Consider the following 16,413-nt stretch of genomic DNA (forward strand, 5'->3'; position numbering starts at 1 on the left):
TTTTTTTTTTTTTTTTTTTTTTTTTTTTTAATGTGTTTTATTTCCCTTACCTTTCAGAGAAAAATACAAACACTGGTTTAAATAGACTGCCTAATTTCACTGTAGATTTCATGACTTGATAGCCTTCACTGAAATGCTTTTAAAAATGTTACAGAGCAGTGTATCTCAATGAATAATAATGCACATCCCTATATTACAGTAGTGGTAGGAAAAGGAGGGAATTATTTTTTTCTTTCTATGGCAGTAGAAAAATACCAATAACAAAAAGCCATGCAGCTTTTTTTCAGTTTTGTGTGTGGTAGACTTCTGCAAAAGTACATAGGAAAATCACTAAAGACAGAAGAATGCAAAAACCATTTTTAAAAGAGAGTGTTCTTCAGCTATAGCCATGCAAATTACTCTCTTTGCAGTATAGTAAGCAAAGTCATAAGAGCCAAAGAGAGGGCTAATAAGGAAGCTGCAAGCAGCAGGTGCAATTCTTTCTCATAGCAAAACAAGTAGGTTTATACACCTTTTGGGGAATTTAAGCAAAGTATGTTTGTGAGTTCGGATGATGTCTTTCAATTGTCTTTATTGTAAATTAGACTATCTAGTCAAGTTCAAAGCCTTTGTTTTACTTCCTGAAACAAGCGTGGAGCTATTCTGCTGAGTATCAGATTGAGGACGCTTCATTGTGATCAAGATGTGCTGAGCTCATAGGCACTGCAGAGTACACCCAGGTCAAATATTGCTCTGACACTGGGGGGGGGAGTGTTCACACAGTGCTGTATCCTACAAACAGTCCTGGTCAGGTTAATGCTGTCTCTAACCTCCACATCATTTGTATCACTTGAATGCATGAGGACTCCTGTAGGGCAACTTTCTTTTAGGATTTCTGTGTGGTCTCCCTTGAATTGTTTTGATAGAATTAGGCAAAGATGGATCTTCTTCTTCAAATTGACTTCAGTCCTTCTCATTAATCACATCTCCACTGACCAGTAAGCAAAACGTAATTATAAGCAAAGCATTCAACCACTTCTAAGGCCTATTTGTATAGCGTATAGAAATTTCTGAGCTCTCTGATTCTCATCTGCGAAATAAATACTGTTCATTTTTCCTATCTGAACACTGAAATTGCTTAAAGGCAGGGCATGAAGTTGCAACTATTGAAAAGCAACAAACTGCCATTGAACATAGTAAAATTATTCTAAAATGGACAGAAAAATAGCAAACCAGCAGCACTGAGTCATCTTCTGGGTATATTTTTTTTTTCTCAGTCTTATATAAGACACTTTAAAAGGTCCTGGATTCACAGCTGATATATATTATCTACCTCCAAAACAATAATGAACCTATACCACTTCAGGTATTCAAGATTTAGCTCTATCTTTTCCTGATAAAATGAAAATAAGTAACCGTTTATTTGTTTTTGTTCAAGCAGCACAGGCATGTCTGAAACAAGGGAGACATTTTAAAACTGAGACATTCTAAAATATAGGAAGATAATAATTGCCTTGGCATTAGTTGTTAAGAGAGGAATCAGGGTGACATAGTGCTGCAGTGACCGCATGCTGAAAGATTAATTTCATCTGGAAGGCAAGCAAGTTCCAGAGATTCTTTAAGTCTAGATGTTGGCTTCGGTTTTAAATTTGAAAATGGATGCAGATTTGTTCAGAGTTCCTTACAGAGGAGTTGAGGTCATGGAGAATCTATTAGAAGAAACATCTGCAGACAAATGCTTCTAATTGCAGTCAATTAACAAAGTCCCAGACCAGGCTGCTGTGAATAAATGGCTTCATGCAACACTTCAGTCAGGCTCGATAGGAAGGATAATTACCATTTTATAAACCATTTTGCAAGTGCAACTTTAAATTTAGCATAATATTTCAAGGTGGATTACTTCAAAGACTGTCAAATGCATCAAATGTGTATCACAGTATTCTTTAAAAAATTCATTTTTCAAACAGTGAAAAATCTTAACAGTAAGAAATTACATTTCAGTATAAAATCTTGATAGTGATATATTACCTTTTCATTACAATAGATTTATGTCTTTCTTCGAGGATAGGAATAAAAAGAACTCACCCTCACCCAACTTTTTTAGCCATTTTACCCCTTTATTTTAAAAAGATGCAAAGTTTTCGATTATACAAGATATTGCCTTCTATACACTGTGTTATTTTTATAAAGAGCCTAGAATCTTATGGTTCCAGATCTCAAAACTAAAAATGAAGGCCCGCTAGTTAAAGATTTCCATTTATTAATACTTTCTATTTTGGTAGTCTGTGTAATTTTTGGTTTTGCATATATCAAGTATTCAATTGTTTTCAGACAGCAGAAATATTCCCTAGAATCTTTTTGCTTAACAACAAACAGATATTAACCTCACTGATTTACCAATCCTATTGATCTTATAAGAAGTTGAATATGGGATGTAAAAGAAGTTAGACTGCTAAGGAGGAGAAGTGAAGATGACAGGGAGTCTGATCAGGATGGTGCAGGATCTTATTATCACCTTTTAGTAGATGTCTCTAGAGTAGCTTCTGTAGTACTTCCTGTTGCCATGTTTGCTTTGTTCTTGTGTCATCCACTTGGAGATTAAAAAGGTAAACACACTTTCAAAACTGCAGTAAACCTCCCTTACGTATGAAACAGTGAATGATACTGTAATAAAACAGGAGTGGATATAAGTGAGTTGGATGGAGCTGCAATGCAGATGTGGAGATGAAGGTCTAAAGGCACAGTATATAAAGGCACAGAGCATGCTCAGCACCAGGCACTGTTAATGGAGGAGTTAATCTCAATTTGCAGCAGACTAAACTGAGGACACAATGTACTAAAATTAGTTAATGGCAATTAAGGAAAAAGACAAACTTTAGCTCCCTTTTTCTGTCTTTCTGTTGGAATTAGAAGCTCCTTAATAAAAACTGACTGCAACAATACTGGGATAAGAGATCATATTCTAGTGTTGTGCAGTATTCATAGGGCATGATGAATCCCCAAGAAGCAATAGAAGGAAAAGGGTATTAGTGGCCATCCATCCTGCAGTTCTGATGAGCAGATCTGGATCCTTCTGAGAGGCAGCAGCTATAAGGGATTTCACTTGCAGAGATTTCAGTCTAGTCTGTTTAGGGGAGACAAGCGTCTTGAAATGAAGAAAAGAGTTTGCAGTCTTCTGTAGTGGATTATTTCAAATGAATGCCATGAAACAGTAGTTACTATTACATGATATATACTTTAGATAATGTAATAAAAAGCAGATTTTTCTGTCATTCAGCGTTTATTTTTGTGGAAATTGGAAAGTTATTGGTGGGCTGTTTTACAAAGACCAGAAGCCAGATTTTTTGCTGACCTTATATATATGTATTTATTTATTTATTTATTTATTTTTCTTTTTTCTTTTTTCCAGAAGTAATCCATCTCAAATTATCTTTTGTATTCTTTTCTATGAGTTTACTACTGCACATGAATACAAAAAATTCTTGATCACTATGAAAAAGTTTGACTCTTAACTTCATTATTAATTAGAATGCTGTAGAATAGCTGTTATTTACCATACTGAGATTGCACAGAAATTAATATCTGTAACGCAAGCTTAGTTAGAATTTGTCTGCTCAAATATATACAATTCAAAGTGTCAAAGCTGATGGGGATGTAGTAAACAAATGGCTATTACTTAAATGATATTGATGTTTTTGAGATATTTTGTACAGCACTTTGAAATTCCAAAATGTACATCAGAGGTGGGTCTGAGCACCAGACAAAAAGCTGAATTTCTCTCACGCCTATTTCATCAGCTATTCCCACCATTTCATCAGCAGCAAAGTTCAAAAAAGCTTATAAATGTTTTATAAATCATCATTTTGTCTTTGGCAAAGGGTCACCAAGTTTCTTCTTCCGTCTTTTCTTTGCTGTAGTCCCTAGAGGTGAATTTGATAATCTCCTGCTGTGCACCCATCCAGTCAAAAATACGGGATGCACTTACATGATTTATAACAAAAAGAGCCATGCTCGACTGATCTCATATTGCTGCATCACTGCAGTGTCTATACTCTAAAGAACTAAGGGGGAAAAATTCTTTGGTGTCTACAGAGATGATTTACTGTGGTTGCTTGTACGTCAACATCTGATCAACATAAACTGAAAGTTTGGGAGAACAGTTACGTTTGTTCAAAGTTGGAACATCTTGAAATAGGATACCATCACTAATTTAGATAAGCACAAGGGCCATCGATGATGTCTTTTCTAATCTTGCTGAAAGAAAAAAGAGAAAGGCATGATTAGCTGCAAAGGAAAAAGGAATAAATAGCTCATGGATGATAAGACAAAAAGTAATGAGCTGAACTTTTAGTCAAGGAGAGGAAGTATGGAAAGGAAGAGCCACTTCCTAATAATCTGATAGATAAATATTCCTGAATAAAACTCCTGTGGAAGTAGTAAAATCAGAGTCACTAAACATCTTTATAAAAGATCAGCTAAATATATTTTGAGAATAGTGTAGGGGCAGTCACTGCTTCTGTCTTGGAGCAAGTAGTTGCATTGGATGCCCCCTGCAAAGTCCCCTTCACCCATTTTCAAAGAGCAATTAAATGAACAGAGAGTACTGGTGAAGGACAGAAAAAGGCAGGAAAACAAAAGCAGAGACAAAACAAGGAGATATCTTCAGAACTTAGGAGAAATAGAAGACAACACAAATTAATAAAGAGAAGTATTTGCTATTTCCAAAACGTGGAAAAATGCTTGTCTGTCAAACATTTCTTACTGGTAGCTTCAAAGGAAAGAGAGATTATCCTGTTGAGTAAATGTGCTATGGCAGAAAAGCCACATACTTCTCCATTTTGAAAATCCTGCACTCCTAATTAAGATGAATATATATTTTTTTCATTTTTCTAAGACTTTTCCTCCTACTCTGCCTTTTCATAGGAGCTCAGAACAAACCCAAGCCATAGCAGCAGCCAATTTATAAAAATCTCAGTCCAGGGCTCCATCTTCTGTTATACAGTAGTTTCTGTTTTCTGCAGAAGATCTGTTCTCTGCAGATGTCTCACTTTTGTTAATAGTCAAGAACAAAGAAAATGTGTGAGGGAATAGCTTATTTTGCCTTTTCTCAGTAATAAAGAGCCCATTAACACAAAATGTATCTGCAGAATTATAAAGCAATCTCTCCCCTCTCCTGCTCTCCCCTCCCCTCCCCTCTCCTCTCCTTTCTTTTTTTTTAACGTGGAGGAAATGTTTTATACACATTTTAAAAGCAGCAGCAGCTCTTAAAAATTACCTTCTTTATACATACTTCGAATTTGTAGTACAACTTCTGGTTTATGAATCGATGAATCTGTGGGGCCATAGCCAATGGAAAATACTGTTGGCCATCTAAAAGATGTTTTGCTAATGTTGAATCTGAATTAACTATAATGATGTTATGCTGCACAAATCAAATAGATCAGACACAAGGGCATCTCCTCTACAATATATAATGCAACATATACTACGTGATGCAATGTCTGTTGATCTGTTCAGTATTCCACTAAGAGGCAAAGTGATCCCCAGTGTGCTGTACTCCTTCATACTTAGTGCATTGTCATTAATTCTGTATCCTGAGGGCTGAAACTGTATTTATACTTTAAAAATCTAAATTAATTAAAGTGGGTACAAGACAGTTTAATGTTAACTTGATCAGGCCCTACTCATGGATAGCTCTCATTTTGAAAAAAATCCTATGAAACGAGATTATGTTAAATGTGTATACTTAAAAAAAAATAATCTTCATTTTTAGAAACAAGAATGACAGAACACAGCGGAATTTAAAACAGCTGCTTTTGCAAATCCAGCTAGGAAAGCAAAACAGATCACTTTGTTTATCAGTTCGTTGTTTTCTGTGCCTTAATACGGGGTTTGATATGGTCATTTACATGTTTATATTTGCAAGCGTTGGAAGCTTAGGTAGCTTTTACCACATCTATTTACTGATCACAAAGAATGCTCATTAGTGAGCTTCAAATATAACCTGCTGGGCTCTGTAATTTAACTTTGAAAGAGAAAATTTGCTTATCTGCAGGTTCAGTAAAAACCTAACAAGATATTTTGTGAGAGAAGTTACAAAGCCTTGTTTCCTAAGGGTTTCCGGCCATCACTAAGTGATCCTTATTAATTCCTTTCTCTCTGCTCCTCATTTATGAGGAATATCACAGAAACACAGACTGGCTGAGGTTGACAGGGACTTCTGGGTCCATCTGGAGCTACACAAAGCCCTCATCCATGCAACTTCTGAAGATCTCTGAAGAGGTGACCCCACAGTCTCTGGGCAACCTGTGCTAGTGTTCCTTCATCCTTCATCACAGCAGACATGGTTCCTGAGATTCACAGGGAACCTCCTGTGTTCCAGTTTGTGCTCATTACTTCTTGCTCTGGCCATCACTGAAAAAAACCTGCCTCCATCTTCCTAGAACTTTCCCTTCAGATATTTGCAGATATCCCCCTGAGCTTCCTCTTTTCAAGGAAGAACAATCCCAGCTCTCTCAGCCTCTTATCGTAGGAGAGGTACTCCTGTGTCATCATCTTAATGGCCCTGCATTGGATTCTCAATCAATTGTTCCACATCTCTCTTGTACCAAGGAGCCCAGAAATGAGACACAATAATCCAGGTTTTACCAGTGCTGAGTAGAGTTGCAGCTTTCCGTATCTCCCCCACAATAACTTTTGTGCATTGCAGCCTCTTCCTTGCTTTGCTGACTTCAGAGAAGAAGCAGCACCTTTGTGCTCAAGTCATATTTGGTGGTGTGGTCACAGTGCAGTCCTAGCATTCAGGCAGAGAGACCACTAACTTCTGCCTTTTCCTCTCTGCACTGATAGGGCCTATCACTTCTGCCTGAGCAGTGCATTTCACTGGTTTTGGGTTTGGGAAATATGGTTGTCTCTGCAAACATTCCTTCCTGTCAGATTTGACTGAAGTACGCCAATGGTTTCAAACAGAGTAGGTGGAGGAACTAACAGACAGATGAACAGACTATTGCTGTTAACATCATTATCTAATGCCATAAACATAATTTTCCAAAGAAGTCATGGTAATAGTCTGTCATTCTTATAACAGCAAAACAACAGACTTTCCTCAGGCTTATTTTTAATGAAAATTTATTCCACGTAATCAATTGGCCTTGATTATAAATTAAAAAATATTGCTTGAAGATAAGTAACCTCCCTTAGAATTCTGTCCAGTTGCCACCAGAAGTGCCTACAGTATCAGACACTGCAATAGCTTTTTTTCACTTCTGGAAACAAATGAGATGCTAGATCTGATAAGATTTCTTCTTTGCTCTTTTATTTTTTCTTTCTCATCTCCTCAGGAATGGTACTGACTGAAGCAAGATTTCTACCTCTCTTAGTTCCTCTCATGCTATTTGACCCTATATTATCTTTTTTCCATTCTAGTGCAGGGGCTGTTTGTTAGGGGTGCTAACTGTTTTGGTCCCCATGCTAGCTGTTACTTGAAGGTAGTAGTGCCTTAAAAAAAGATAAATCACAACTAAAAAGATGTTGATAATGCTGTTAGATTTACTGACTATGACGGCTGCACTGAAAGTAATGCCTCCTATTTTAATATGTCAACCCATAATGTCAGAGGCAGACGTTGGTGGTATGGCAATAGAGGTTGAACCTTCCCACCCAATGTCCCATTATATTTTGTTGCTGTGTGACAGATGGCTGCAGAGAGGCAGTCTCACAAAACAACATCTGACAGGGAAGTGTGTATAAAGCAAAGACGTGGCATTGAATTCCTCTGTGCGGGAAAAATGCCACCCACTGACATTCATTGACAGTACCTGAGTTTTTCTGAAGACCAAACAGTGGATGTGAGCACGGTGAAGCGGTGGGTGGTGTGTTTTAGCAGTGGCAACAGTGGGGCATCTCCATTGGCGCAGATTTTTACAAGAGTGTCATGCACTCTTGTTCATTGCTGGTGAAAATGCACAGCGAATGGTAGTGACTATGTTGGAAAATAGTGTTTTGTAGCTGAGAATGTGATGTATCACATAGTGTTATTGTGCTCTTCGTATTTGTTGTACTTTCCATAGAAATACATGGGAGGCATTACTTTAACGGTAACATACGTATTATTTATTGTTAATTTAATCATGGGATCATGAAATCACCAAGGTTGGAAAAACACCTCCAAGATCATCAAGTCCAACCCATGTACCCAAACATATAAGTAGTTTTCTTGATCCCTTTTGTAGTTACGTTTGAAACACTTCAACTGCTTCTTGTGAGTAAAAATCTCCTTCTCACTTTGGACAAATAGGACAGATTGTAACTGGAAGTCATTACTACTGAATTTGTGAGGGCAAATAATACTGTATTGAAAGACTCTGATTGAAGTTTGAATTTAGATCCTCTGACACACAGTATTGTAGGTACAGAAATATCCATGTTTTCAATCGGTCAAATTAGAAGATGTGAGCATGTGCATTTAGTCACATTGTTAAATTACATAAACTGACTACCTAGTCTATCTGTCTCTCTCTTAGTAATATGATACTGTTCGTTATTTATTTGCTTGAAATTAAAATTAAAAAAAGATAATAAAAGATAAAAAGCAAACTAGGAAATGAGACTGCAATCACAGTACTAAAATGCTTGTGGAAAGAAAAACAGACAAGGATTTTTCATGCAATGATTTTCTAAACAAATAAAATATAACAAGGTTACATTTCGAAAGACCTCCTTGAACTGTGTGGATGCTGTGTTATTACACTGCGGCAGAATGCAGAAGATGAAAGGCACATCTCTGGTAAATGATCCATCCTCTCCCCGTTCTTCAGAAAATGTTGCAGCATTTCAATGATTGCTTTGTTTGTAAAAGTTAGACTAGATAAATAGGCCCCATTGTCTTTTCATGAACTGCAGTGTTTTGTTGTGCCTTTTTTCTGACTGTCGTTTTGATTAATTGCTTCTCTTTTCTTGTTCACCGTGAGCCCATCGTTTGAATATCCTCAGTCCAGATGCACATAAATCACTGGAAGTCCCAGACCAGGACAGGAGCACTTACATTTTCAATTAGCTTCTACACTTAACAGCTGTAATTAACAGTGTCTGCAACAACTTCTCAACCAAATGCTTAACTTTATAGCAGTTCTTACAACTCCGCAGTAAAATAATTCCAAGGTTTGAATCACATTTTTCTCTGATTCTACATACACACCAAGTGTGTATTTGAAACCATTGTGGTTTCATTTTGTGAGCTCAGGGCTATGGACAGGGTGCAGACAGCCCTACAGTAAAGCACACAGAGATTATTGAATGTGTTTTCCCTATTGGTAGAGTGAAGTCTCCACTCAGCAACAGTGTAATCAGATTTTGTCACAGGCAAAAATTTCAGCCTATTCCACAGAACATTTAGCCATTTTACACTGTTAGGTTTTATCATCTGTTGGCAATTTGCTCTGTCAGTACTCTCTGGTACTGTCCAAACGGACATATCCAATTTCATGTGCAATCCATTCATCGCTTATTAATTAGGTGCGGTACAATAAAGGAATGGAAAACACTAATGTAGAAATGTAGAGGTGGAAATCAACAAGAAATGAAAAGTAAGATCCTACAAACAAAGCTCTTTCTAGTACCATTTGACTTCATGGGCTCAGGATGCATACTCAGCGCAGTATTCTTAAACTCTGACAGCTGCTTCTTGTAAATGCGCACTCCCTACTCTTCCTTTTAACATTAGTTGAATCTGCTTGATCTATGGTCTCTCAAAAGCATGACAGAGCCCTTTCTTCATAGACAGACAAGCCTCTAAGTTACAGGGATGATTCAATACTCAGCTTGCTGAAGCTGTTCTCAGAGTAGTCTCTAGCAGATTTTACCTCTTTGTCTGTTCTGAGGGTTGTAAAGTGCTGTAAGTGAGCAGCTGCACAGAGCCGTACTCAAGCAAGGACTTTGCAGATTTACATGAGTACATAAATCTCTCGGGCCACAGACTCAGTCAGCCAAACAGCCAGATCAATTATGTGCCACAGTGCTTGTGATGAGATTTCTGATGGTATCAGCACAACATTAACCCTCAGTGGCCTAGAATTCTGCTTTGTGTTTTGTTGTTTTTGGTTGGTTTTTTTTTTTCTATTAGTTGGTTGTTTTTTTTCATGTTGGTTGGTTTTGGTTTTGGTTTGTTTGTTTTAAGTACGTGACTATTTAGAAGATACTGGAGAGAAATCATCCCTTTACATGGACAGACAGTGATAGGACAAGGGAGAATGGTTTTAAACTAAAGGAGAAAAGATGTAAATTAGATGTCAGGAGGAAGTCTTTCCCTGAGAGGGTGGCAAGGCACTGGAACAGGCTGCCCAGAGAGGTTGTGGATGCCCCATCCCTGGAGGTGTTTAAGGCCAGGTTGAATTGGGCCCTGGGCAATCTGATCTAGCACTTGATCTAGTGCTTGGCAACCCTGCCTGTGGCAGGGGAGTTGGGTTTTATTGATCCTTGAGGTCTCTTCCAACCCTGGCCACTCTATGATTCTATGATTACCTTTTCAGTTTCTCAATTCTCATGCTGCTTGGTTCTGTAATGTAAATTCAGCAAAACCACTAAATATCTTACTCATACTGGAAAAAATATGCTTTAATTTTTTATGCTCATTTTTTATCTGGTTGTTAAGCTAATTCTTAGATCATTCTTTAATTTAGTTTTCTTTCCAGATACTGTCTGCTACCGCTATGGTTTTCAACAATTCACAGTTTGCTTCTAGACTTTATGCCTGTAAAAGTTACGACAAATAAAGTTACTGTTCACAGATCTGAGTTAGCATTACAGCTGCCTTCCTTTCCCTTTCCCCATAATATGAACAAGACACTGAAAAGACTGCTAAAGCTAAGAGCATGTATTAAAGCATCTTAGATTCAAGCACTTAGTGCAAGAATTGGTTTCCACATGTGTGAAAAGGGTACCATATGAGTCTTACTATCTCCCTGTACAATTATGTGGATCTACACCAAATCTTTAAATGAAGGAATATCTTCCAAAGCCAAATTCAGATGCAGGAATTTAACAGAAACAACCATTTATAGGAAAATTCAGTACTTCAGCTTTTGATGGCACATCACGGCTCTTTTCACGCCTTGCATCTGAACAGCGGGCAAAGTTCAACTAGTGTCAATCTATATTAACTTCCATTACTTTCAAGCTCTTTTTCCTAAATAAGGGATATAAGAAATAATTCTATATAATATAAGGGATATTCTCTGCATTTCCCTTAATAGGAGTTGTTACTTAACACTGTAGTATCATGTCCTGCAATCTCTGCCATTTCAGAGATGAGTTTCTTGCCTGTATTTGCTCTTGTGAGTCGCAGCACCTTGATCCACTTGGGTCAAGGGATTATTGCACTCCACACTTGCACACTTTTTTCTCTTCCCAGCCACCTGGCCCCATCCCAACGTTGTTAGGTATTCAAATAAAATCTACTTTTTATGGGATTTTTATCAAGCTTATCACAGCTATGTGCGCATTTCCACAGCAAGGAAACAGAAACCTGATCTGCTCATAGCTCTAGATTCTGCACAGACTATTTATATGGATTCAAGTGAAAGGCTGACATATCGTGTCTAAACTTTAATGAACTTTAGGCAAGTATCTCATTTTTGTATGAAGTACACACTAACATTCTCCTCAGAGAAAAGTAATAGACTAAGCAGCACTAGAGCAGGTATTAAAATCATTTAAAAATCAAGTTACTGATGTCACTATTTAGAAGTACTGAAGCTTGAGGCCTACAGCACCATATACTGGATAGAGAATTTGTTTCTGATGTTATTAGACAGCAGGTGATTTTCTAGGTGTGGTCAGCACTGCTTGCAGCTGACCTAGTGCTTATTTAAATGGCAGATATTTTAGCCAAAAAGATTGGAGGCCTGATAATCTTAGGTCTGCAGATGTTAGTGCTGGCAAATGCTGAGTGTTAGGAGCTGACAACTGCCTGCTCAGCGGGAGAAGGAATGTGTAATTAAAAAATGCTTTGTTCCTTTTAATCACGGTTTCAATTGTAAGCAGACAAAGTCTGGGTTTAATACACGGTAAAATACATCCGTTCAGCAACATCACTTTCTTCTTTCAGTGAACTGTTGATCCTTATGTCTGTAAGGGATTAATAGCATTAGCTTGAGAGACAGACAGATGTGAATGAGAATTAGAGTCTTTTAGATGCAGCTCTGTCAAGGTAACCCAATCATGGCCTGACACACTTTGGTTATTTTATTTCCTGAATTATTCTGCAAAAATTACCTGCTGAGTCAATGGGGTTAAAGAATATCTATCAATAGAGGCTAAAAATATCACTGCATTTCCCGTGGGATATTAATAATCTAATCACATGAAGGACATAAGTTCTTCTTTGTGCTGCTGGAATTTCACATCAATATAGTTAAAGAATAATTATGAAACATTACTTCTGCTTTTGTTAGAGACAGTATATTTCACTCAGGCTCTTGAAAGTATCGAGAATATTTCTCAGTTATGTTATTTAGATGAACTCTCTTGTTTTTCAGTTTCAGCAGTGTTTTACCGTTATTCCAATCAGCAGCACTAAAATATTTGGGTTCAAGTTCTGGATGTCACTCACAGCTAAGTTTAGCAGTATCAGGACAGACTCAATTTAAGTTCAGTGGTAGAGTATTTTGGTTCTGCCAGATGTTGAAATTCCAGTCATTTTTGTAAGGTTGGTTTAGCTTCGACGTTGCTCAGAGAACAAACAGGAAATGCCCAGTGAACAAACAAACAAACAAACAAAAAGCATTTGTGCATTTTTAATTGATTATTGTATTATGTGCGGTAATAGTGCCGCCAAGTGGCACTTCAGGTCAATCACACACTTACTGAAAGTGTTTCCACCTTAAAAATATTAAAAGTGAGCCTATATGACCTGGTTGTGGTGAATAAGTGTGTTTTAAAACAGAAACAAGCAATAAAATCCCTGTATTCATTTAGGTTTTTGAAAAGTTCTTTACAACTTTGTTCCTCTGGAATTTCAAAACTTCCTTGCTAGACAGTGTTTATACAGTCTGTAAGCACTTTTTTTTTTTTTTTCCTATTGCTCACATTGCACTTTAAAACCTTAAATGACTTGCTGAGTTATCAAGTTCCCTTTCAGCCCTCATTTTGGAAAGTTAAGTAGACTATGTCCACTGATCAGCTCTCATTAGGTACAGTATGTCATCACCTAACCACTGTAAAAAAAATACACATGATCTAGAAGACATTACTAGCAATGTAAATTGAAAAAATTCAGCATAATATGGAGAAGTTTATTTCTATGCTTATTCAGAAAATCTATGACATGTTTCTTTCTTTTGGAACAAGAACTGATTTACAATATCATTTTAACTTATTAATATTACAAAACAGATGAAATACCATTAGGGTAAAGGTTTTGTTGACATTCAACTTCATACATAAGCCCGTGACTGTAATTGATAGCAGCCTTTTGCTTACATTTTGCTTTTGCTCTGCTGCATTCTGCTGTGGCTCTGTAATCAGTAATTGCCATGTCTGTGATTCACTTGATCCCTTTCAGTAATCAGTACAGTGAGAACACAATATTCAGCAAGAAGGCTGGTGCACTGGCTTCATATTTCATCACTGCAGATTTTACATTGCTCTACAGTAAACTTTTCCCAAGATGCATTTGGGGCAAGGGTTTCGGCAATTCATAAAATATTGGAGCTTGGCACTGTTTTCAAGATTAATGGCCTTGAAACACAGCATAGCCAGGGAGCAAAGGTGGAGCTGAGCTCTGGGCTGCTGCACAGAGCTCTGAATGCTGCTGAGTAGAGCTTCTCCATCTTTGCTATTGTATCTCGATTCAGGGAAGGGGAAGGCAAACTGAGTTACAGCCAAGCTCCTTTTTATTTCAAGACTCATAGACAGTGGTTATGAGAGCCACTTTGAGAGCTGAATTCAAAATTATTCTAATGGCTTCATTTTCCATACCAGCTCATGACACCAGATAATGGGATGGTCAACATAAGAATAAATCTGCACTTGCTCTGCATTTAAGGTACATGTTTGTTCTGCTCTTTTACCAGGTGGTGAAGGAATAAGTAGGATAGGCTCAAGAAAGATGTGTTGCAACGCTTTTTCTACCAATTCTTCTAATTCTCACATTCACTATTATCATTAATTCTGCAGACACAATAAATCATGGGATTAACTGCAGCATCCAATACAAGGAGAAAAAGATGTAATAAGAGCAATAGAAACTATGATGAACATTTCACTTAACAAGCTCTCAGACATTCTGACGAGTAAAAATATGTCTTGCAAATGGTGAAGATGACAGCAGCATACACAGTGCAGTCATTGTTTTTAATTAATGTGGCTTTTTAAATTTTAAATTAATTAATTAGCAATATAGCTCACTTACCTTAATAAAAAAAACCTTGAAGTAAATTATTACTGTCAATTTTGAGGACTGGCTACAGAGATACTGCTGTTGTTTTACAACATGTACAAAACTAGCATGAAAATTTCTTACACAGAAATACTATTTAGGAAGCTAAATCTCTCACAGTATAAACCAGACTGGTAAAAAGCAGACAGGGTAAATATAGTCCTGTCTGTGAGTATTGTGGACTGGTTTAAATGACCAGAGACGGCATTTTGACTGTGTTGTTCTAAGAGAGGAAAGCCTTGCTTCTGTTGTCTCCTTTCTAGAAGGTGCACTGCTGCCCGACTGGTATACCAGAGGGTTTTGTATTGTAGCTTAACATATATAATGAACATCATTTGAATGATTATAATAGAATGTGTACAAAATACATACCCCAGCATGATTCCTAATTGCCTTATCAACTCACCCTAAACCTCCCTTTATTTTTTTCTTTACTTTCTGGTTTTGTTTTGGTTTTAATCTTGATTTTTTTCATTTAACTATTTTTGAATGAAATTTATCATCGAATGTAGGTTGACATCTTAGGTATCTTCTTTTTGTTGGATGGAACTTTGGAGGAGGAAAGTATATCTATCTGGAACCTTCCTTATAAAAAAAGTAAAATGGCAGTCAATGATCATCACCAATATTGTTGCTGATTTCACTTCTGTCTTCTGAGACTAAATAAGGGTGTAAATAAATCTGATAAATCTTCTGAAACTCAGAAAATTTGTAATGAATAAGAAAAAACAGGTTCCCAGTTCTACAGCTCAGTTTCATAGAGCTGTTGATAAAGGGCAAAGATACATCATGGGTGCAAGTACTTTAATTAGAAAACTGATCTTTTCCTAAGAATGAATTTATGACGCAGAACACGAGATTTTTAAATTTCAAAATATACTGTATTCATTGCAGATTAACACTTCATTTAAAGAAGTATTTAATAAGACATTTGGCACTATGCTGTACCAGTTGTTTACTGATATCCAGTCAGATTTAGTTTACTGTGTATTTCGTCCAGAAGGAATCAGTTAGCAAAGAAGTGTATCAGATAAATCCAGCGTTAGGACTTTCGTTAGCCAGTATTCCATTTTCTTCTGGTAATCACTTCAATCACTGTTGTTATTCTTATCTCCCACTCTACTTTTAATAAGCTTTCCTTCAATATTTTGCCTAAAATATTCTACAGTATTGAAGTCAGACTGAAGGTAATTACCTAAATCATGTTTTTGTCTTTCTCAATATTTTTTTTTATTTCTAAAAATTCTGTCATATCAGTAGTCCAATTCATGCAATTAGATGTTTTATTAAAAAGCTGAACTAACGACTCTGAAGTTTCACATGAGTTTTTTCTAGTACTTCTTTTTGCTGTCTTCTTAGGAGTCCATACTCACGTATATTTCAAGATCTATTTCTCAGATGAGATGTTTTCTTGTGTCATCTTTTTTTGCTTAAGATCTTAACATGATTACAATTTCTCTTCTGCAGAGTTAAGTTTGTTGATGTCAGATAGAAGTTTAAACACTAATTTATTTATTTTTTTCCTGTACATCCAATTAAGATGTGGAGGACATTTTACTTTCAGCAGAGTTGAAGAAATTGTATAGTGCTCTGGAAAACTACAAAAGTAGAAACCAGGCGTTAAAAATGTCTTAAATTTGGACTATGTTACATTATGTGTTGGTGTTATTAAGAGTGTTTAAATTAGGTCTTTGTTGAGAATAGCTACTAAAATGTCATTTATTGCAAACTTGTTTTGCAAGGTTTACAAACTATTCCACAATATTCAATTTTATAAAATAGCACAGGGAGTTCTGCAGCAAAAACAGCTCTTGAAACTCCAAAATACTGATTATCTGCACCTAAAGGAACCAGTGGCCTCAACCGTATGTACAACTCAAGGAATAGAAACATTAATTCAAAAATAGATTCACACACACGCATACACCTTAAAAAAACACACACACAAAAAACCCACAACAACAACAACAAAAAAAACCCACACAAGTCTTAGAATGTTT

General features: G+C 36.6%; 1 protein-coding gene across 1 annotated transcript in view; it reads left to right on the top strand.

The window, feature by feature from the left end:
- Positions 1 to 16,413, top strand: part of SV2C (synaptic vesicle glycoprotein 2C) — a 64,541-nt gene that overhangs the window by 28,420 nt on the left and 19,708 nt on the right. The gene's annotated exons all lie outside the window — the stretch shown is intronic.

The sequence above is a fragment of the Centrocercus urophasianus genome, unplaced genomic scaffold (genome assembly GCF_019232065.1).
Source record: "Centrocercus urophasianus isolate 14NV4802_14NV808 unplaced genomic scaffold, USGS_Curo_1.0 seq_25, whole genome shotgun sequence".
NCBI classification, from domain to species: domain Eukaryota; kingdom Metazoa; phylum Chordata; class Aves; order Galliformes; family Phasianidae; genus Centrocercus; species Centrocercus urophasianus.